The 22,893-nt window shown below is 33.7% G+C and overlaps 1 protein-coding gene across 2 annotated transcripts in view; it reads right to left on the bottom strand.

Annotated features, from left to right (window-relative positions):
- LOC143225613 (cyclic AMP-responsive element-binding protein 3-like protein 2) overlaps positions 1 to 22,893 on the bottom strand; it is a 57,748-nt gene that overhangs the window by 34,180 nt on the left and 675 nt on the right. The window lies entirely within an intron of this gene.

Below are 22,893 nucleotides of genomic sequence, written 5' to 3'. Positions count from 1 at the left end.
ATGTACTGGGACAATAGAAAGGTTTAAACAGAAAATTTTACCAGAATGAGTCTTTTTTTTTTCTGAGAGTAGCGCATTGATACCATTGAAGGATCTGTAAACATGTTAATCAAAAATGATATAACGGTAATATGGGTAAAGGATTAAATAGGGTGTAACAGTAAGCATGTATAGATGTTTAAAGAAGGGGTAACAGTAAATATGGATAAAAAATTAAATAGGGTGTAATAGTAAGCATGTATAGATGTTTAAAGAAGGAGTAACAGTAAATATAGGTAAAGAATTAAGGTACGCGAATCAGTGAGCAAGGATAAGTGTAATTAGTGTTAGCTACAACTGGAGAAAAAACGTTATCAAAATACACGAAAGTTCTGAAATCGTACGTCATATGTCACGAAACTTATGAATAGAGTTAATAAGAACTTAGGTATAAATGCATACACCTTATTACCTCGTAAATTGTTTCGTAAAGCGTGAACTTCTTTATAAAAAACTAAATGTAAACAACGAAGTAGTAATCACTCACACCTGACTAAAAACACTTGTCTTCGTCAAATAGAATATAACAGAAATGTATTTACTGTGTTATCAAAACTTGTCTTCATAAAAACAACAACAACAACTGGAACACGGATACGTCTACTGTGATCTCAACACTTATCTTCATTAAAAAAAGATAGAATAGGGATAAGTTTATTGTGTCATCAACAATTGTCTCCATTAAATAATCTAAAACAGGAATACATCTAGTGTATTCTCATAGTTTGACTTCATCAAAGAAGTTAGAACGGGGATAGAACATCTAGTGTGTTCTTTTAGAGTATTAGAAGTGGAACTACTCAAAATAGCGTACGCGATCTAAGCTCCAATGTTATACAGTGCTTGAGAAAAGCAGAAGTGAATATAGCGTGAATGATAGAGAAATGAATATCCAAATGTGTCAGGAGTAACTACATAAATATACTGTATTTCAAAGTTAAAGTAACTAAAATTTAAGCTGGGTATTAATGTTGCAGGAAATAGTAGATGTAACATGACTTATAAAGGAACAAGTGGAAAAAATCCAAACAGATCAGGTCACGACAAATAGTTTAATACGTCATGAGCTAACAGATGTACATGTGCTTTACAACGACATGAACAATGTACAGTGTAGTTTATAGTGGTAAGACTGGAAAGATAAATACTAAGTCACAAAACAAAGTATCATCACTGATGATATATATTAAACACTTAAAGAAGTAACAATGAGGAGACATACTACAGTTTAAAGTGTTATAAATGGACACATACAAAATTTAAGCAGCAGAATTGAAAGTATATATTGTACTTTAGGTATTATTAGTGAAGATATACACTGTAGTGAAACGTGGCAATAGTGGAAACACATAGTGTTGTTCAAGTGGAATTAGCGAAAACCTATAGAGATAGAAATAATTATCGAAATGGTGAGAGACAAAAGCTACTAATAAGAGATTTCCATCTCATTAATGTGTACGAAGGAACTGCACCAGAGCAAAGTCAGGTGCTGATAGCCCAAACTTTGTATAATCGTCATCGAACCTAGCAGAAAATTCCATATTAGTAGAAAGTCCATAAAAACATAGGTAATCGTACTATTCTCAGTAGTAGTAGTGTAATTGCAGTCATAACTTCCTCACTTGAAACACATGTAGAAATCAAAGTTATGGCTGTTAATATTACAAATAGTTAAAGTAGAAAATTGAAACTCTACGAAAGCATTATTAAATATCACAGAGGAGATCATTTATGAGATACAGAATAGTCGAGTACAGATCTTGCCAACAACCTCCGTGTAAATATGTTACTTTGATTATAATAATATGCATATTAACATGAAATAGTCTCAGTAGACGTGTAGCTTCTGAGAAGAAATAATCAAAGTGTTGAAGTGAGCATCGGGCCACCAACAATGTAGTACTCAAAGCTGGAGATGTGAGCTCTCTACGAACGAATGCGAGCTCGAATTGTTCGATAACAATCAATGATAGTTTATCAACAGAAAAGAGGAGAGCGGTGTCAAAGTCGGTGTGTAACATCTACGGTGAAGCAGGGTGAGAAATCAGGCATATCTTCCAAAACATAATGATCCCAACAATACAATAAACATGGCGGAACAATATCTTGGCCGTAAAGGGACAGATGAAACACCATATAGGAACATTGTTAAGATTTATGAGCTTATAAAAATCGAGAAGTAAAAAGTGATTAGATAACTTGGCTGAATTGTGGAGAGTACTATAGGGCACGTGAAGCAATATTCCAGTTATTTTCATTATTGTGTAAATTGTGGTTAAAATGTTATCAGTGAATAAGCATACTGTAGTTTAAGTGTCATCAGTGAAGATATATATATCATAGTTAAGATGTCATCAGTGAAGATATGTATATCATAGTTAAAGTGTCATCAGTGAAGATACGTATATCATAGTTAAAGTGTCATCAGTGAAGATACGTATATCATAGTTAAAGTGTCATCAGTGAAGATACGTATATCATAGTTAAAGTGTCATCAGTGAAGATACGTATATCATAGTTAAAGTGTCATCAGTGAAGATATGTATATCATAGTTAAAGTGTCATCAGTGAAGATATGTATATCATAGTTAAAGAAGCAGGAGTTTTACGATAGCTGGAGTACAAAAACTGTTATTATATAAAGAAACTGCAGATAAAAGAAAGTTTTGTTTCCTTATACTTTTGTTTTATTTTTAATTAGTATAATTTTAAACTAAATGTTAGTTAAAAGCACGTGATGCAAGAGAGTTTTTTTTCGGCATTTTGGAACATACGTAAGTTAATGCGAAATTGTATATTTACATTTATAATTGAGTTACATAATGATACTTTGTTATGAGTAAATCAGTGAGTTAAGTCAAGAACGTTAGTCAAGAAATACTCTGAGTAAGTCACCTGGAAGTAAAAAACGTGAGTATACATAACTGTGCAGACCATGAGTGGGAAGAAGAAAAATGATGCTCTAAAGATCTGTTGTTACTCAATCTTAATTCAGATGAATTTTCTTTTTAATGTTACTGAGAAGAAGGCTGAATTCCCATTATTAGTTGACTTCTTAGAATACCCTAACGGAATTGATTTATAAACCAATCTAGTAAAGATCTCACTTTGGCAGATTCAAAACAAATACAAAACAAAAGCTTAAAAATCGAAAATGCGAAAAATATTTTTTCACAAGTAGAAAAGCAAACATTCTTCAAAAGACACTATTTCTTTACGCATGTACAATAAAGCTCAGTAATTTGTCTTGTTTTTACTGTCAACTTGTCTTCAGTGTATTTCTTCAATTCAATAAAAATTTCAGTTTTAACACTGGAAGACGTAATCTGATGGACGTCTGGTTGAAGCAGACGTTACTCTAACTTAAAGATTGGCAGTGTATCTAAGAATACCACTTTTTATATATAAAACAAAAATAATTATTTAAAACAAATTGACTTAGACCAAGTACACATCAAATTCATTTGCCAAAAATGTTATTTTCCTTATGTAACATTATAATTTTCAAAGATCAAGGTAGTCCGAAATGATATGGAAGGTAACCAAAGTTATTACCAGTCGACTGAATTTTTTATTTCAACTGTGAGCCCGGAATGGCCAAGCGTGTTAAGGCGTTATACTCGTAATCCGAGGGTCGCAGGTTCGAATCCCGGTCGCACCAAACATGCCCGCCCTTTCAGTCGTGGGGGCGTTATAATGTGACGGTCAATCGTTGGTAAAAGAATAGCTCAAGAGTTGGCGGTGGGTGGTGATGACTAGCTGCCTTCCCTCTTGTCTTACACTGCTAAATTAGGGACGGCTAGCGCAGATAGCCCTCGAGTAGCTTTGCGCGAAATTCAAACAAACAAATAAACAATTTTAACTGTGACTTCTTTTTGCAGTGTTTTTCAATTCTCTGGCCTTTAAATCATTTCAATAAGTTCTAATAAATGGATAAAAAACACTTGTAACGCTTGGAATATAACCAAATGTTTCAAGACGTTTTTTAATTACACGTTTTAGTTGTTTTCAAATCCTATAGTTTACGAAGAAGCTTATAGTTGATAATAATTAGCAGAATAGCATTAAAAACAAAATTACTTAATTATCGTTGTGTTTTATGCCTTTTAACTCCTCATGTTGAAACATATGCCGCTGCAGACATTAAATTGTCTGTTGTTTTATATCACCAGAACTTCAAGCGTTAAAACATTGTACCATAGTATTCAAATAGTGTAAAATGTAAAGAGTGTTCAGGTGTCTAGGTATTCAAATATTTACACACCTTAAAAATCAGTTTTATAAACACGATAGACAAACGATATCTGTATTAAACTGTCGTAGGGGACCCGGCATGGCCAGGCGATTAAAGCAGTCGACTCGTGATCTGAGGGTCGCGGGTTCGAATCCCTGTTAAACCAAACATTTTCGCCCTTTCAGCTGTGGTGGCGTTATAATGTGACGGTCAATCCCACTATTCGTTGATAAAATGTAGAGAGTTGGCGATGGGTGATAATGACTAGCAGCCTTCCCTCTAGTTTTACACTGTTAAATTAGGGACGGCTAGCGCAGATAGCCCTCGCGTAGCTTTTTTCGAAATCCAAGTCAAACAAACTATCTTATGGTAATTTTTGTGAAGATTCTCGAGAAAAAACATAATAACTGCAATTATATTCTGCAGTAGTTTTTTTGTTTAACAGAAAAAATTTACTTCAAGTGTGTAAAAAATAAGCAAAACCACAGATAAAAATTTGTTGGAAATATTTGGAAGCGCAGACAAAACTTGCTGTTACACGTGTATCAGTTGACATGTTTTGAAAACTGAAAAATGCTACGAAACGATGTGGCATCAAATTACACCTCTACATTCTATGACTGGGTAAAAACTAAGTCTGGTCCGGTCTATAACAGGGCCCCAAAGACAGAGAGGCGTAAACTGATGGCCTTCAAACTGAAGATCCCATCTACGTTTGGAAAGTTGCCACAGTGGGTCATGCCAATATTCTTACGCCGATTATGTACATTGAAATTTACGAGGAATGAGATGTTTGATCATTTGCTTCAGAACTTGTACCAACATATTTGCTTCAGTGGTGCTTCGAAATTCTTATGTACAACTGAAGGACACTGAGATAAAAGTAAACGTTAAAACCAGGCTTAGGTAGCGTGTGATATTTAAATTATATCAAATTAAATTATTCAAGAATCAGAAAGCGTATATCAATAGTGGTATATCTACCTTAGTTTTTAGTTTGATGCATTGTATGACATATCCTCCCAAAAAACTTCTTTGTACTCTCTAACGCATATATTTCTATCAGTAAATGGAACTTACTTTCAGAAAAATTTAAAAAACGAATGTCACTAAATTTCAAATTCATCATTGTAGCTTATCTCACAACACAGTCGATAAAAGCTCTTAACTACAATCACCAGCATATTTGTTCTACTTTATTATCTCGCTAGTTAAAAGGTCATTTATCGTTTTATTTGTTCATTTCATCACCAGGATTTACTTACTAAATTCACATACAACACCATATCTTCAAATAATTTTTATCATTTCTTTCTAAAAAAAGCAAACAAAAACTGGAAAACGGGTAAAACACTACAGAAAATCATTTTTGATTATTTCAAAACGTATTTACTTAAGATTTGCCAGGCTTTACATACTACCTACTTTATTTACTGTTTTAGCTTGTTCGTTTGTTGTTATTGTTGGTCGTTTTTATTAATGCTTGCTTGTTTGTTTTTTTTTGCATTTCGCGAAAAGCTAATCAAAGGTTATCTGTTCTAGCCGTCCCTAATTTACCCACCGCCAACTCTTAGGCTACTCTTTTACCAACGAATAGTGGGATTGACCGTAACATTATAACGCCCCCACGGCTGAAAATGCAAGCATGTTTGGTGCGACGGGGATGCGGACCCGCGACCATCAGATTACGAGTCGCACTCCTCAACCACCTGGCCATGCCGGTCCTTTATTAATGCTAACATTATACTTGAATTGCTCTGCGATACTCGGGTAGATTTGTTACCTTCATTATCTATTGTTACATAAACTAAGTTGTGAAACTCGCAATTCCTTTGTATTTGGCATATATGGTTACAAAAAAAATCTAAACTTCAATGTGGTGAATAAAACAGAGATGTAAAACTGTCTCTTCCTTTACTTTTGGTATATACAGTTACATAAACAAACATTTAAACATCATTGTCAATAATAAAACAAAGAATTTTGAAACTAGCTCTTCCTTCAGACATGACATGTATAGTTACAAAAATTAAACGTCCAAGAAATGTGAAACGGCCTATGTCGACACAGGTTTAACAAGAATCGTTTAATTTTAACTCCCAACTCAACGAATTAGATCTCAATAAAACGAGTCTGAAAATGAACCAAACAAAGAATTCAAATTACGTTAAAATTTTTTACCACTAACAACTAAAATTTAGATAATATAATAACCTCAAAGTTCAACTCTTTTCGGAAAAATGTAATATCTACTTCAATTTAAGAATGAACATGTTTAATATTTAATGTTAATGAGCACGATAAACTGAATATACTGTGGTTAGAAGAGGTGTTGTATATTTTTCTTACAGCAGTTGACCTAAGGCGTGAAATGGGAGTTTTTTTTTATTTCCGCCACTTAACAACACGGTCTACTGACGATGAACGTTTGGCCGCTTATTTACTTTGGAGAGTACATTGATCCTCCTATCACGGCCCCTCCCTCTCCATATAACAAACCTGTTATACCTTTAACCCTAAAAACAGTGAATCGTGAGAGAATTAACCCTAGTACACACACTAAAAAAAATTACGTTGCCCACACTGGGGGTCATTTTTGACCCCCACCAAAAATATTTAAAAAAATTTATTTTCATATAAGCAAAGTATAAATTTGGACACAATATTTATTCTATACAATTTATGCATACACTCTGGGTAACTTTATGGTCATTGCAAGCCATTTTACTACATTTGATACACTTTGAAGAAGTTTTTTTCCTTGAATCACGTGCGCATATTTGACACCATTTCCTAACGTTCTCTTCAGCAACTTTTTGTCTTTTTGGAGGAATCACTTCATTTGTATCTTCTTCAGGCAGTAATTCATCAGTAAGCAACTTCAGAAATTCACATCTTGCTCTTTTTTGGTACTTTGATGCGAATTCTGGATGGCGCTGGCGATAGAGAAGGTAAGCATTGTATGAGGCAGCATCAAGAATGTTATAAAATAGTGCCATTGGCCACCTTCTGGTCTTTCTTTTGTGGAAAAGAATCTAACTATTTGGTCTAGTGTATCGACTCCTCCTTTGGTGGAGTTATAGTATGATATTATTTCAGGTTTTCCTGATTCATCATCATTGCAACGTAGATAAGAATATTCTAGAATGCTCGAGAACATTTATAGAGTGTTCTAGAATATTCTAGAACACAAAATTTCATATCAATATATTATTTGATTGTTTACCAGAAATGTAATTGAGTTTTTTAAACGGGGGTCAAAAATGACCCCCAATGTGGAAAACGTGAATTTCGACATTAGACAAGGGGTGTACTACCCCATTTGCATAAAATACATGTTAAACGTATTAGTATAGTATGTTATTAGTATAGATTAAATTAGGTACATTTTTAGGCCCGAAAGTCACACCTTTGATATTTCTATAACAACTTAAACACAAGTGGGCCCATTTTTGACCCCCACCGTGTCTATGAGGGTTAAGAGTCTTGTATTATTTATATTTTCTTTGTACAAAATGACCCAAATATTTCTTGAAAAAACCTTTTTATATTTTTACTTATAAATATAACGAATCCATAATTGTTGCTATTTTACTATAAAAAAGCACAAAATATTCCTTAAATTTTTTTTCTGCGATGTTAAAGGCCCAGCATAGCCAGGTTATTAAAGCACTCGACTCGTAATCTGAGGGTCCCTGGTTCGAATCCCCGTCACACCAAACATGCTCGTCCTTTCAGCCGTGGGGGCGTTATAATGTGACAGTCAATCCCACTATTCGTTAGTGAATGGCCCGGCATGGCCTGGTGGTTAAGGCACTCGACTCGTAATCTGAGGGTCGCGGGTTCGAATCCCCGTCACACCAAACACGCTTGACCTCTTAGCCGTTGGAGCGTTATGTGACGTTCAAAGAATAGCCCAAGAGTTGGCGATGGGTGGTGATGACTAACTGCCTTCCCTCTAGTCTTACACTATTAAATTAGGAACGACTAGCACAGGTAACCCTCTTGTAGCTTTGCGCGAAATTCTAAACAAACTGTAATACTAAATTATTTTTAATATTACAGACCTTGGGTTAATATAATTATAATTGATGGCGAAGCACAAAATGTATGTTTATTATTTACTAATACATAAATACAAATCAGAAACAAATAAGCCTAAAGAAGGAAAAAGCCAAATAAATAGCCATAGGAATCTATTAGAAGTATATGATTACATAAAAACAGACCGGATTTACGTGTGCCTCAGGAATCCAAAGTTAAACTCAATATAAACCTTATTGATGTTGATACCAGAAATTTACATAAGAAATAGAAAAAGGCACAGGAAATTTAAATATATATAATTTGTGTGTAAATTAGGAAAAATGAATAGATAATAACTGCAAACGTAGTGTCTGTATAGAATGGAAATTTAAATTAGTAATAATCATAGACTTGGACTTGCTTCGAATATATGACAGATGACAGAGTTTTTAACATGATAAAGAAAACCGGATATATTCACAGGTCGGGAAGGCATTAACCATAACTTCTTAAAAGCAACCGATCCCTGCATGCATTATGATGTACACGATGTGAATGACCTTTATGAAGGTATTCAATATTAGTGAAGTACTTTGTTCTTTTATTAACTCTACATTAGGACGTATTTAGCTCGATTTTCAGGTAACTTCCCAATAAATTCAGATTGTAGAAAAATAAAAGTGATACATAAAGATCAAACTTGCTAAAAATAATTCGCCATCAAGTCGTTGACATGAAGCTAAAGAGGTAAAAAAGGATACTAAAACAATACTAATTTACAAAATTCGTCAGAATTCGAAGCTTATCAAGTTTTGTAATGCCTTTATTCGCACCAGCGTTCAAATTAGTGTTGTAGAGTATTCATATTCAGGTAGGTTCAAGATAAAAGACTTTACCGGTAAACAGGTAAAGATTGGCAGCAGAAACGTAGATTGTGAATTAATTATTAATTAATGTCTAGTAAGAAATAAAATTGATAACTTTATAATACGTATACTTTGGTGGGCTGTATAGACAAATAATCATGGCAATAAGAGAACAGAGAATTACACGAGTCATATTCAAAAGTATCTGTTTGTTTGTTTGTGTTGAATTTCGCGCAAAGATACTGGAAGGCTATCTGCGCTAGGCGTCCCTAATTTAGGGGTGTAAGACTAGAGGGAAGGCAGCTAGTCATCACCATCCACCGCCAACTCTTGGGCTACTCTTTTACCAACGAATAGTGAGATTGACCGTCACGTTATAACGCCCCCACGGCTGAAAGGGCGAGCATGTTTGATGTCTCCGGGATTCGAACCCGCGACCCTCGGATTACGAGTCGAACGCCTTAACACGCTTGGCCATGCCGGGCCCAAAAGTATCCGTAATTATAGTTAAAATACTTTAGCATGATAAAATATTCAGCCATCTCTGAAAGAAACATTTGATCGCATATGATGAATTACGTGTGAAATTGAAATTAACAGTATTACCTTGATGTGTAAAATGATTATTACTGTTGTTGTTCTTTTGAATTAAGCACAAAGCTACACAAGGGGCTATCTGTGCTCTGCCCACCACGGGTATCGAAACCCGGTTTTTAGCGATGTAAGTCCGCAGACATACCGCTGAGCCACTGGGGGGTATGATTATTACTATCTCGTAGAAAACTCTTCCAGAAACTGTCAAATCAAATCAGTACCTGAAGATTAGAGGCAAAGATTCAGAAATCCATGACTATCTTTACACCCATACAAAAAACAACAAAAAACATGGCGTGGACAGTAGATGTCACACGTACCTTTCTGTGTAACAAATAAATGGGATGGTGAAAGAAAACACAAACTCCAAAACTTTGTAAATACGTTGCTTTTTTTTTTTTTTTTTACGCAGGTTTACTAGGGCTTCAAACAAATACCATTTACCAATATCAGCACTTTCAGTATGATCCAACTTTGTTTAGAAACTGTTAGCACTTTCAGTATGATCCATCTTTGTTTAGAAACTGTTAGCACTTTCAGTATGATCCATCTTTGTTTAGAAACTGTTAGCACTTTCAGTATGACCAAACTTTGTTTAGAAACTGTTAAATATATAATATTAAGGGTCTAAACACACTCTAGATACTAGTTACAAGTCTAAAGTTAACTTTTCTGTCAGAAGAAAGAAAGAGTGTTTTTGTTTTGTTTTGTTTTTATAACAAAGGCCCATCGGAGTATCTGCTGTGCACACCGAGGAGAATCGAACCCCTGATTTTAGCGTTGTATATCTGTAAACGTATTGCTTTCCCTGCAGGGGAGAAAAGTAAAAAACCGTTGGCTTTTAGCTCTCACAAACTTATGGAGAAGTTCGCCTAGAATACAGCTTGTTATCCAGCAGTTAGAGACAATATTTATCTAATAGTATAAAAATAAACAGTGATGCATAGGGTGATCTCTCTATATGATGCATACATAAACGTAAATATAAAATATTCTATATACCAATCACACGTTTGTGTTTACTAATAAAACACAGAGAGTCAAGCCATCTGGCCAGAACCCACTGGTATTCATCTGAAAATTAGAGTTATCCATCTGTTTATAGGACTGCACTAATTAATAAGGATATAATGGGCAAGAAAATAATATGTGGATTTCTTACAATTATTCAAGGTGATATAAGCGTTAGTTTGTCTAGAATAGTAAATTTTGTGTTTTGAATATCCATCTGTGTTAGATGAATGCAACAGAACTCAAACGATCAGAAACAGGACACAGAAAGCGAAACAAAATTGACAAGCTTTAGTGCTGTTAATCAAACTTTATTTACACAGAACTAAGTGTATAATAATTAGCAACTAACTACCTTTCGGTCACTCTCTCTTTCAATTGTAGTAAACATATTATTGAACGATAAATACCACTAAACCGAAACTGGAGAAAGTACATTCATGTCACAGTTATTCTGGGTTACAGTTACTCGAAAATTCTAAAACATATTTAAATTTTAACTAAGTATATGCTACCATATTAGTTCATAACCTAATATGCTATTTAACATATTTAAATTTTAACTAAGTATATGCTACCATATTAGTTCATGGACCTAATATTCTGTTTAACGTATTTAAATTTTAACTAAGTATATGCTACCATACTAGTTCATGAACCTAATATTCTATTTAACATATTTAAATTTTAACTAAGTATATGCAACTATATTAGTTCATGGACCTAATATTCTATTTAATCATGAACATTTTCCCTCTTTAATTCGGTAACCTAGTTTCCTTTTTATCCGATTGAACTTCTTTATTAATTCAAATTTGTATTATATTGTTTGAATATATACATTATTCTCTCTGTATGTAAATTGTAATAATTTCCTTTAGTTTCCTTGTACTCAACATAAAAAGTAGCAAAATATACTTCAATTTTCCTTCCTGTTTTGATAATTATCTGTTAACTACGATGTTTAGACAGCCCTAGTGACCAGTAACAAAAATACAAGTAAGAAATCTCTTTTAATCATAAAACAGAGAGTATGTACTTGGATGGTTTAACTTGCATCATTTGCTATCCATGGATACAACTTCGATTTGTTTGTTACTTTCTTAATTTCTCGCAAAGCTACACGAAGGTTTTCTGCGCTTGTTGTTCTTACATTTAGCAGTGTAAGACTAGAGAGAAGGCAGCTTAGTCATCACCACTCACTGCGAACTCTTGGGCTATTCCTTTGTCAACGAATAGTGGGATTATCGTAACATTATAACGCCACCACGGCTGAAAAGACAAGCACGGTTGGTGTGGCTGGGATTCAAACTCCTTACCCTCAAATTACGAGTCGAGAGCCCTAACCACCTGGCCATGCTTAGCCTTACTCGGAAAATCAATTTTTAGAACAGACGTATGCACATGGCAAAACATTTTGAGAATTCTGATGTTTTGATGTTGAGGCTCGCGGATAATTATCATGGGTAATAAAACAGTAATTTAGAGACGGTTTGTTCAAAATACTTACGTTTTTATACGTTCACTGAGAAAACTATATCTGAGAAAACAGTTAAAAGTACCTTTGTTTTTGCTGCAGCCAGTCTTCTTATCTCGTGCAATCCTAGCAAAACTAAGAAACTTAAATCAAAATATCTTCTTAACTCCTTCTCTGACACTTTTATAGGTAAACAAATCTTTCAACGTCAGGCTTATTTTTAAAACACACACGCACAAAAAACAAAAACATGTGTTTTTGAATGTTATTGCTTCTCTGAAAGTAAATATTTGATAAATTTTAGGATGTCTGAAAAGGAAAACTCTTCCTTCGTAGAAGTTTAGAAAACTTTTATTGCAATCTCCAGATACTGTCAAGAGACTGAAATTTGTTAAAAAGTACAAAACTGGACTGTTGATGGTTGGAATAGGATGTTATAGAGCGATGAGTCCATATTTGAAATATTTGATTCAAAGTGTAGGTTGTATATCCGGCGGAAGAAAGGTGAAAGCTACTTACCTCAATGCATAGCACCTGCCATGAAGCATGGAAGAAGTGGTGTGATGGTTTGGGGACGCTGTACTCCTGAAGCGACAGGATATATTTACAAAATAAATGGAATAATGAGCCATCGTTAGTATCATCAGATATTGATCCGTTCTGCTATACCCATTGGTTTCCGTATTATTGGTGAAGGATTCTACTACCAAGAATATAATGATTCCAGACACTCATTCAACCTATCCAGAAATTACTTTGCTAAGTTAGAAGCTGTTGTAGTCATTCAAATAATGTATTACGATCTCAACTCAATTGAGTAGATCTGGGGTTTGATAGATCAAAAACTTGATAAGTCATATGTTACTTCCAAATAAAATTTGTGGAACTGTATTAGAGATACTTGAAGTAAAAATCCCAAAGGACACCTTGACTAAATAGGTATGACGCAACAATGCCTGAAAGACTGTCTAAAGTTATTAAAGCAAGAGAAGGATGCATAATATTAACTGTTTGCTGAATTCAAGCTCTTCTACTTGTTTAGTTGTATTAAATATAAAATGTTAATGCTTCACCTATGATTTACTTCCCATTGTTCTTTGAAAGTATCCTGTAATCTAATTTTGACTTTACACAGTGCTGTATGATACTTCAATGTTTTGTTTGTTTTACAATGTCACAGAAAACTCCACAAAGACTACCTGAGCATATCCACCATTACATTTTAACAGAAAGACTGGAAAAAAGGTAGAGATTGTCAACATTATTCACTGCCAACTCTTGGACTACTATTGTTGTGATCAAAAGGTCACAACAGTAGTTAAGTGCTGGCCTCAAAATGCAGAGCATGTTTTTCCGGCAACGATTAGCGGACCATGAATCTTCAGGTTTACAGTCCAGGTACGCTAACTACTAGATCACGCCTGGCCGTTAAAAGTATGCTCTGTGGATCTGGAATATACTATGTGAAGGTGCATACGTTGATTCGAAAATATAATTGGATTCTGAAGTTCTAATACTATTTTATATAACCATAGACAGAGCTTTCATAAAGTTAGTTTTAAAACTACTATAGCTTGAACATTAGAAATAAAAAAAAGGAAATGCACTTTGATGATCTCTGAAGTCTCATGACGATCTCTAGATGTAGTTAATTCACAAAGTATATTTTAGCATGTTATTCGAGCCAGATGTGGTCATATACTTAACATGTAGGGATGCAACTCGTAATGTTGAAGGTTCGAGCTGAGATAAGTCGCTGAACACGTTCTATACTTTTAGCTTTGGGAGCGTTATAGCTATGGCAGTCATTTTCATCATTCGATCAAGAATAGATTAGTGCTTCTGCTTAAGAACTGCTATCTTTCTGGTAACCAATTTTAAATTAAAGATGGTCGAATCTAAACCTTGTCTCTAACCTAGCCACTTATCCCACGTATTGCATAGGCTATGGTTTAGGGTTAGAGCACCAGCTACCATATTATTTTTTCACACTCGTTAAGGTTATCTATGCAACATATGCTGAGTGTAGCTTAGTGATTAGCACCGAGCTACGGATTGAAAGGTCCAAGGTTCGCGCCGTGAATCTCTTTAACACTCTCCACACTTTCAATTATCGGTGCATCATAGGAGTGGCAGTCAATCCAGTCAATTCCTTTTGACTGGCTTCCTCCTGTAAGTAGTTCAAAATTAAGGACGGCTATATTTTAACCCTAGAGGTCGCCTCAAGATATAACAAATTAACATTTTTAGGAAGGGCACTTTTTTTGTTCACTGCATGTAAATTTATGCTATTTCTCTGAATTGATACTTTCACAAAATAAAAAGCAACCACAAATTGATAATGTTTTATTACTCTTTACACTTGATTATCTTGAAATGAGATTAAGTCTGCTAATGATGTAAAAAACGGAATTGAAAAATATTTTACTTTCTTGATCTGACAGAGTATTTTAAAAACTAGTTTAAAATCTGTATAATAATAAATATAGTTTGCATTAATAGCTATGTATCGAAAACATTTTTCAGTTACCTTAAAATATTTACTCCTGTTATAAAATAGCGGTAACGTTAGTTATGACCTCTGTTGATTTATAGGTTGTAAAATTGATCGTTCTAGTTTCTGTGTGATATACGTAGGTGGCCAAATAAAACCTTTGATATATTGAAACCGTTTATAAAGTCTGAATGAGCAAAAACAAATTATACAAAAACCATAATGATACCCAAAACTTTCAAGAGAAACCAATCTAAGATTTACCACAGTAGACATCTCGTTTCAACAAGTTCAGCTTAAAGACAAAATTTTTAAAGTTGTACTTTCGATTATGACATTCCAGTATAACAAAGAAGCACATTTTGTAGCACTGGCACCATCAATGTCCGCAGAATACAACTGTATCAAAAGTTCCCACAAGGTATGGTAATCTATAATATATTATGTAAGCAGGTAGGTTAATGTCCTGAAATAAGACTACTTAAAGGAACGTAAGATTTAGCAAGACAGTTGTGGATGCTCATATGTGTGCGGTATGGTAACATGAAATAAACATGTAACATTACATCTTTACTGAACAGTCACACAAATAAAAAAATAGTAAAAAGAATGCTGTGGCTGGAATTTGATAGATTGAAAGATGATGGGTGGAGGTACAGAGTCGACTGTGTTTCAATGAAGAAACAAAGCTGACAGCTACTGTACAGTTTAGCACTCTATCAGAATTACAAATACACTTGTTGATCACCAAACATTGATTACAATACATTCAGTCTCTCCGCAAGATGTCGCTTTCCTCGAGGGACAACAGAAGCCTAAGGAGATGTAACTTGAGCATGTTGAATCACCAATATATGTAAATATGTATAAGAAAATGGTAATATGAATAATGAGAAGAAAAATATTAGCAGAAAATGACATCATAATTCTTTTTTTTTTCAATGTGGTTCTCGATCTTCCTTAGATTAAAATTTAAAATTAATCAAAAATTTTAATTTTAAAATATTTTCAAAGCATAACTTTAGTACATAAGTAACAGAAAATACACAGCTTTACAATCCACTTAAGAGCCGAGAAGTCGAAATGTGGTGTTAGAACATGGTCAGGCCTCACTCATACATTGCGAAAACTAGCAAAAACAAACGTAATAAAAATTGACAACAGAAAATGGCAGACAACTAAGCTTTACATACAGTTTTCAAACTGTTTTACGGTAGGACAGGGGTACAATACGCTAGAAACACACTACAGGGGTTAAGCCACACACACACACACAAATCAATAACAATAATCATTAAAGCATACAAATAATCATAAAAAAATAAAATCACCTTAATCAATTACGATAAATCAAAGTGGAAATACTGACCATGTTACTCACTATTAATCTTACGGATTGATCGAATAATATAAACATAAATATTTAAAGTGAATGCACAAAATATAGTAAATGTTGACTAACTATAAATATACTCTAGTTTAACAACTAAAAAATAAGCCGACTAAATGTTTTTCTTTGCCCTATCAAAACCCAAGTTAAACACAAACACACCATCTTATAACCTAAAATACTACCTTTAACATGGGTTATCTTAACATTGCTTGAGGCAAATAAAAACTAAGTTTATACATAAACACTATTCTAATCCGGTAACTAACCTAAATATATATATATAACTTAATACATCAAAACCACTTTAAACATTTAATTATAAGCTTTCCTAACACAGTGTCAATCAACTATTATAAATAATACAGAATAAATAAATAAAATAAAAACGTATTATTGAAAAAAGAAAAATAACAATGCACGAGACACATCAGATCAAGGAGTAAACTAAAATGCAGTTTAAATAAATTGGCTTCATTCCAGACTGAGATCACTATAAGAAAATTCAAAAGAAAAAAATCACCACTAGTCAGCGACTTTTGCAGGTTTAAACTAAAACAAGAAACAACAATTTATGTTGTGGAAAAGTCATCAAACTGCTTACATCTACACACACATACCATATCTTAAACATAATTCAACTGTTAAGATGATACATGCCTTTGAGTTTTGTATATAGTTTTATAGGGGGAGGTTAACGGTTCAGTATGTATATTGAACCCATATTTACACGATTCAATCCTTTATACGCATTGAAATATTACTTTTAAACTGGTTGTTGAATATTTTAACCTTTTATTTATGTAACTTCGTGTACATCTATATCTACATGAACACTCATTTACATCCATTCACACACATACACACACACACGCCCTTTCTTCTACAGCATAATAAATGAAACATCACTTGAACGTATTTTAGTTACCACATGACACGGAAATAAAAATGCACATAAATAAAACTTGTGGACCATCTGCCATATTATCATTCTATTGATTTTGTGGTCAGAAAACTCTCTATAGCGGATGTTGTCTCATTTGCTCCCCCAAAAATAACCCTCACCAGATCTCTGCCCTTTATAAACTTTTGGGTAACCTTACAGATATCAATTTCAGGTTCTTACTCGGGTTCTTTCAGACTAACGCTAACTAACCTTATCTTACTACTTAATCTTTATCGCACTACATCTAATTAGAGTAAGAAAATATTCTACTGAAAAACTTGTTAAAGCAAGAGAAAAGGAAGTTCGTGATAAAACATAAACACAAAACCTTACCGATTTTGGAACAAAGTGCCAAAATTTACAGAAATTAATTGAAAAAACTAGTTCTTAAATTATTTCTCTGAAGTAAGAATCCATGCGAAATATTTAATGGAAAGGTAAGAGTATCGTTATACATAACAAAACATTAAGAAAACTTAAAATATGTTACTTGTTAAGTAAGCTTAGATGTAACCTATATACTTGGAAAACTTGGTACTGACAGTTATTTTTTATATACTTTAATCTATAGATAAGAGGCGTCACAAAATACTTAATTAAAAGATTCGGAGCTCGAGCCTACAGGTTTAGAACTTATATGAATTTTCAGTGTTTCAGTGTGATATTAATCACTGTTTTCTATTTATATTTTTCAAGACACCAACTGATAATTTAGGGCACTGTGAAATAGAATTAGAGCACGGGCCCCATGCCAGCGCCTAGCGACACCTCTACTATAGAAAAATAATAATTAAGCCTGTTATTTTTGTTTTTATATTACAAAGTATCTATAAATGTTCCAAAGTTTTTCTTTAATATAATAATAATTGTATCTTGCTTCTCTCAAGCTTTGCCTTGCTTGATCGGATTACGGCTATAAAGTTTAATAGTGGGACACCTGATTCTTACTTATATAATTAAGTACTAGAAACCAAAATAAAACTTGTGAATGTCTCCTAGTTTAAAAAAAATGTTAGACGGATACAATTTTGTTGTAAATTAATCTTTTTATAGCAGTTTCAACTGTTCAGCTGGAATGTTTCAAGATAAAGTAAACAACCTTCACAAGGCTAGTCCTGTTAGGTAACACTGTCAGCTAACTCTAGATTTTTTTCAGTTGATTGTTTGTATTTTAAAAGAACTAGTTCAAGGATTTTTGCAACCTACGTTGACATTGAAGCTGCTCATTTGAAAGCCTTCGTAAACAACAGAAACAGGTTAGGTGGTGTTTATTCAACCCTTTATAAATGTTAGAATGGCCTTCAACCTGCTATACCAAAATTTAAAATTTGTCCTATTACTCATGTAAGTCATTACGGTAATAAACAGTGAACAAACCTGTCCATTTCTTACCCTCTACACATTATGTCATATTTCATGAAAATTATACATAATTAAGTAAGTTATCTGTAGCTTCGGGATAAATCACATATGTATTTTCCTTAAGATTTCTATTATAGAAAATTAAATAATAAACACTATTTAAACAGAACAGGATATTACTTTATTTATCTGTTGCGAAGTATTAAACGATGTAAATGTTAACGAAATGTTTACAACACGATTAAATAGAGATGCACTTAAAAAAACTAGATCAAAATGAAGGTTGTTTATACTCGGTCATGTGTTGTAATGTTCTTTATAAGCATAAAATAACAGAAATGTGGATCAATAAACAGGAAGTAACATAAATTTGAAGCAACAAACAATACTGTTATTCAGACGTGTTTTTCCTATTTTCACCTTCCTTAAAATCCAAATGTAAATAAGCTTGGTAAGAGAGTTTCGTACAAGGTATGTTACTGTCCGTCTGTTTCGTTTCATTCTGAGTTTATTTCGAGAACAATATAAAACATAGTTTGTCAACTAAGAACACAGTTGTGGTTCGATTGAGAATTTGTCACCTCTTGTTCCAATACCAAGCACTGTTTGACTTACAATAAAATGTTCATGAAAAGATATCTGGGTATAACAATACTGACAATTTTCAAATAACTTCTAATGATTTTAAATATTCAAATAAGTTGCAAATTAGAGACAGATTACATACAGTCTTTAGGAACAAAGAATGATGCTGTATAAAAAAACAACAACCTCCAGATGGAGTCAAGACACTTACCAAAAAAAGTAACGTAGTGGTTACATATTTTGCTAAAAGAAACTACCTCAAGTTTACTGTTTTTCACTTTAGTATTTTCCGTACATAAGAAATCTAGATTTGGATATAATGTTCGGGTTGATACAATGAACGTGTTTGGCCTTCAATTTCAATTGGATTTCTTTGGAATTGCCACACACATAGGGTCATTCGACTAGTAAATTGTGACTAGGATCCACTGAGCCCTTTTACTCTACCCCTGTCTTTGGTATTGTGTCCTTGAATAGTGCCCACAAAATACTGGTATTGGTGAGTGGTGTTAGCAAACAGCTAATTTGATTCTATACTTCTGAAAACTTGAGTTTATTTATCTGTTCAAAGTCATGAACTAAAACCTTTGCTCCTACCATTCCAGCGCCTTATTTTAATAAAAAAAATACTTTTTATTGCTTTCTTATCATTATTTGACTAATTGCTGTTCCTAACCTAGGTATTTTAAAAACTTTGTTTGGGGGACTTAATTGTCGAAATATTCAATCCTAATGACAGTTTCAGATTCTGATGTTTTTTGGAAACTTTTCATTAACTCACCCTTTAGACTATGGTAGTCATTATACAGTCTGTTCTGTTCTTTATCCCAGAGTGAAATTTCTATACAAGTTATCACATTTATTAAATAGATCTCTGTCTATAGAAATATAAAACATGACAGTCGTAATTCATACTTTCCTTCATCTCGCCCTCATGCCAGTGTCAAGGCAAGACACATGTAGTAAGAATCCTAAGAAATCTCAATTGCTTACTATTTACGCATTTCTGCTATGGACTTTACCTGTGCTTACTATGGTGGAGGGGATTATGGTGTCAATGGCTGTAACATTGTGTTACTATGTGTGAACAGTAAAGGCTCACACTATTCTTACCCAGAATTGTCCCAATAGAAGAAGAAGAAAAAAAAGGAGGTATAACATATCATAGTTCAGAATAACAACCACGATTAGGCACGAAAAGAAGTCACGTCTTGTACAAAAGGTAGTTGTCATTTCAATATTTTGATTAGAGGAACGGACATCTATTTCTCAAATGTTTGTTTGATTCATTTTTCATTGTAAGTTACAGATGCGTAGTCCACTAACAACGTGTTTATTTTTCTTTGTTGAAGTTTTTGTGTTTTTACTTATGTGATAAGTAACAATGCACCCGATGAACTAGCCTGGTTGAGTTTTAGCCTCGGCTCTCTTTTATACGGAGAGTTTGGTCATCATAGCTCAAGATTATTTAAATGGATGACACCATCACACTGACCTAAAACACTGAATTTATTTTGAGATTGTAAATTTTCGTATTCTATCACTAGCTTCGGAAGCTCTTAACCAATGTAAATTGACAAACTTTGTTAACCTGAAAATGATCTAAGAAGGTCGAAACGTTGTTCTGTTCTTTATTTTAATTAAAGCGCTACTACCCACACCAGCCGTCTTGAGAATGCATTTTAACTTCAAGTGGGTTTCTCGTCATCACGAAAAGTGATAAAATAAACTGCATTTGATGTTTTCAGTAAATAAAGATAATATTTTTTTATATCTTAAATGATACTACAGACGGAATCCAGATGCGAAGTAGGTTATATAATTGTTTGTAATATACATAGAATACTTTCCGATATATAGCAAGGTTACACAAACCAGATATTTAAGTATTTCATACACCACTAATTTACAAGGACTTTATATGCTCAAATAATCATGAATTATTCCATCAATAAATAGGAATGTAATTTTTTGCACATAAATTTCGAATATTCCAAAGTTCTTTGTGAAAAAAAATCGTAAGTACTTGAGGTTTTATATGCAAAATGAACCATAATCTTTACTAGTTTTGTAAAACACAGTTGGTATATAAAGCTCACGAATAAAGGCCAGTAAGTGTTTTATAATGGTAAACTTCATATTCCATGTTACCATCATAAATATGCACTAATGTATCCAAAAATCCAAGTTTTATTCTTGGTGCTGATCGACAATGAATTTGATACGTTTATGTTTAAATAGCTTAGCAACTGAAAAATATAACTGGAGTCCTTAAAAGTCGTAAAACTATCATTCACAAACATTCCAAAATATAATTATTTACAATGCTATAGACAGTCGTCTAACCATTGCTCTTTACGAAATAAAACAGCTCGGCATGACCAGGTAGGTTAAGGTTTTCAACTCGTGATCTGAGGGTCGCGGGCTCGAATCCCCGTTGCACCAAACATGCTCGCCCTTTAAGCCTTGGGGTGTTATAATGTTATGGTCAACCCCACTATTCGTTGGTAAAAGAGTAGCTCAGGAATTGGCGGTGGATGGTGATGACTAGCTGCCTTCCCTCTAGTCTTACACTGCTAAATTAGGGACGGCGAGCGCAGATAGCCCTCGAGTAGCTTTGCGCAAAATTCAAAAAACATGAAACGAAATAAAAAAATATTAACAATAGAAAAAGTCACTCTAGAGTCTATAATTACAACTAATCTAATTACCATTAATTAGTAATTTTTGAGTGTACATTAAAACAGAATTGCCAATAAAAATTTACGTCAGCACATAATTGCATTCTTCGTTGTTGTTGTTGTTTTTGGAATTTCGCACAAAGCTACTCGAGGGCTATCTGTGCTAGCCGTCCCTAATTTAGCAGTGTAAGACTAGAGGGAAGGCAACTAGTCATCACCACCCACCGCCAACTCTTGGGCTACTCTTTTACCAACGAAAAGTGGGATTGACCGTCACATTATAACGCCCCCACGGCTGAAAGGGCGAGCATGTTTGGCGCGACCGGGATGCGAACCCGCGACCCTCAGATTACGAGTCGCACGCCTTACGCGCTTGGCCATGCCGGGCCGCATTCTTCGTTCAAAATACATGTTAGTATACAAGAACTCAATATCGTAAAGCTTTGAGGTGAAAATGAAAAAAGTCAGTTTTAATAACATTTACCTGTAACATGTATTGTTTAGTTTCTTAATTTCTGCTTGTTCTTATTGGATCCCAGGTCCGGAACCTGTTTTGGATTTATTTCTTTTTGAATCTAAAAACGCACACTAAAATTAATTTTTGGACTGCCTCGGTTCATTTCGAGTTGATATTTAACTGGCGTAATCACTACAGTATTCTCGTTCAGACCCATTCCAAGTAGTAAAACTCAGTTAAAATTTATATTTCGAAAACTTCAAAATGACCCTCTCATCCGTCAAGAATGCGCCCAGTACATTTTTTGCCATAAATTAAGCATTGCTTGTTATATCTGTTTGTTTGGAATGAAGCACAAAGCTATACAGTAGATTATCTGTGCACTGCTCATCACGAGTATCTAAACCCGGTTCATAGCAGTGTGAGTCATGCCGCTGTGCCACTGGAGGACTGCTTATACTGATCGTGTGATCCTTGCAAAAATTTATTGTTCCTACTACTTATTGCAATATGAGATTTATAGAAAATCATTTACAGATTAGAATATAAAACAGAAACATTTAAGAATGAATTCAGCATTTATTTTAATTCGGAGAAATGTAAACTTTAAAGTTGATCATAAGGAACAAAAAATGCCACCTGTTAGTTTGAGTTTTGCTGTAAATTATGTAAAACATTGCCTAAACCTATTTATATAATTTATATTCTTACTAATTTTCTGACGATGAAGT

The sequence above is a fragment of the Tachypleus tridentatus genome, chromosome 9 (assembly GCF_004210375.1).
Source record: "Tachypleus tridentatus isolate NWPU-2018 chromosome 9, ASM421037v1, whole genome shotgun sequence".
NCBI lineage: Eukaryota > Metazoa > Arthropoda > Merostomata > Xiphosura > Limulidae > Tachypleus > Tachypleus tridentatus.
This window is presented reverse-complemented; position numbering and strand designations above follow the sequence as displayed.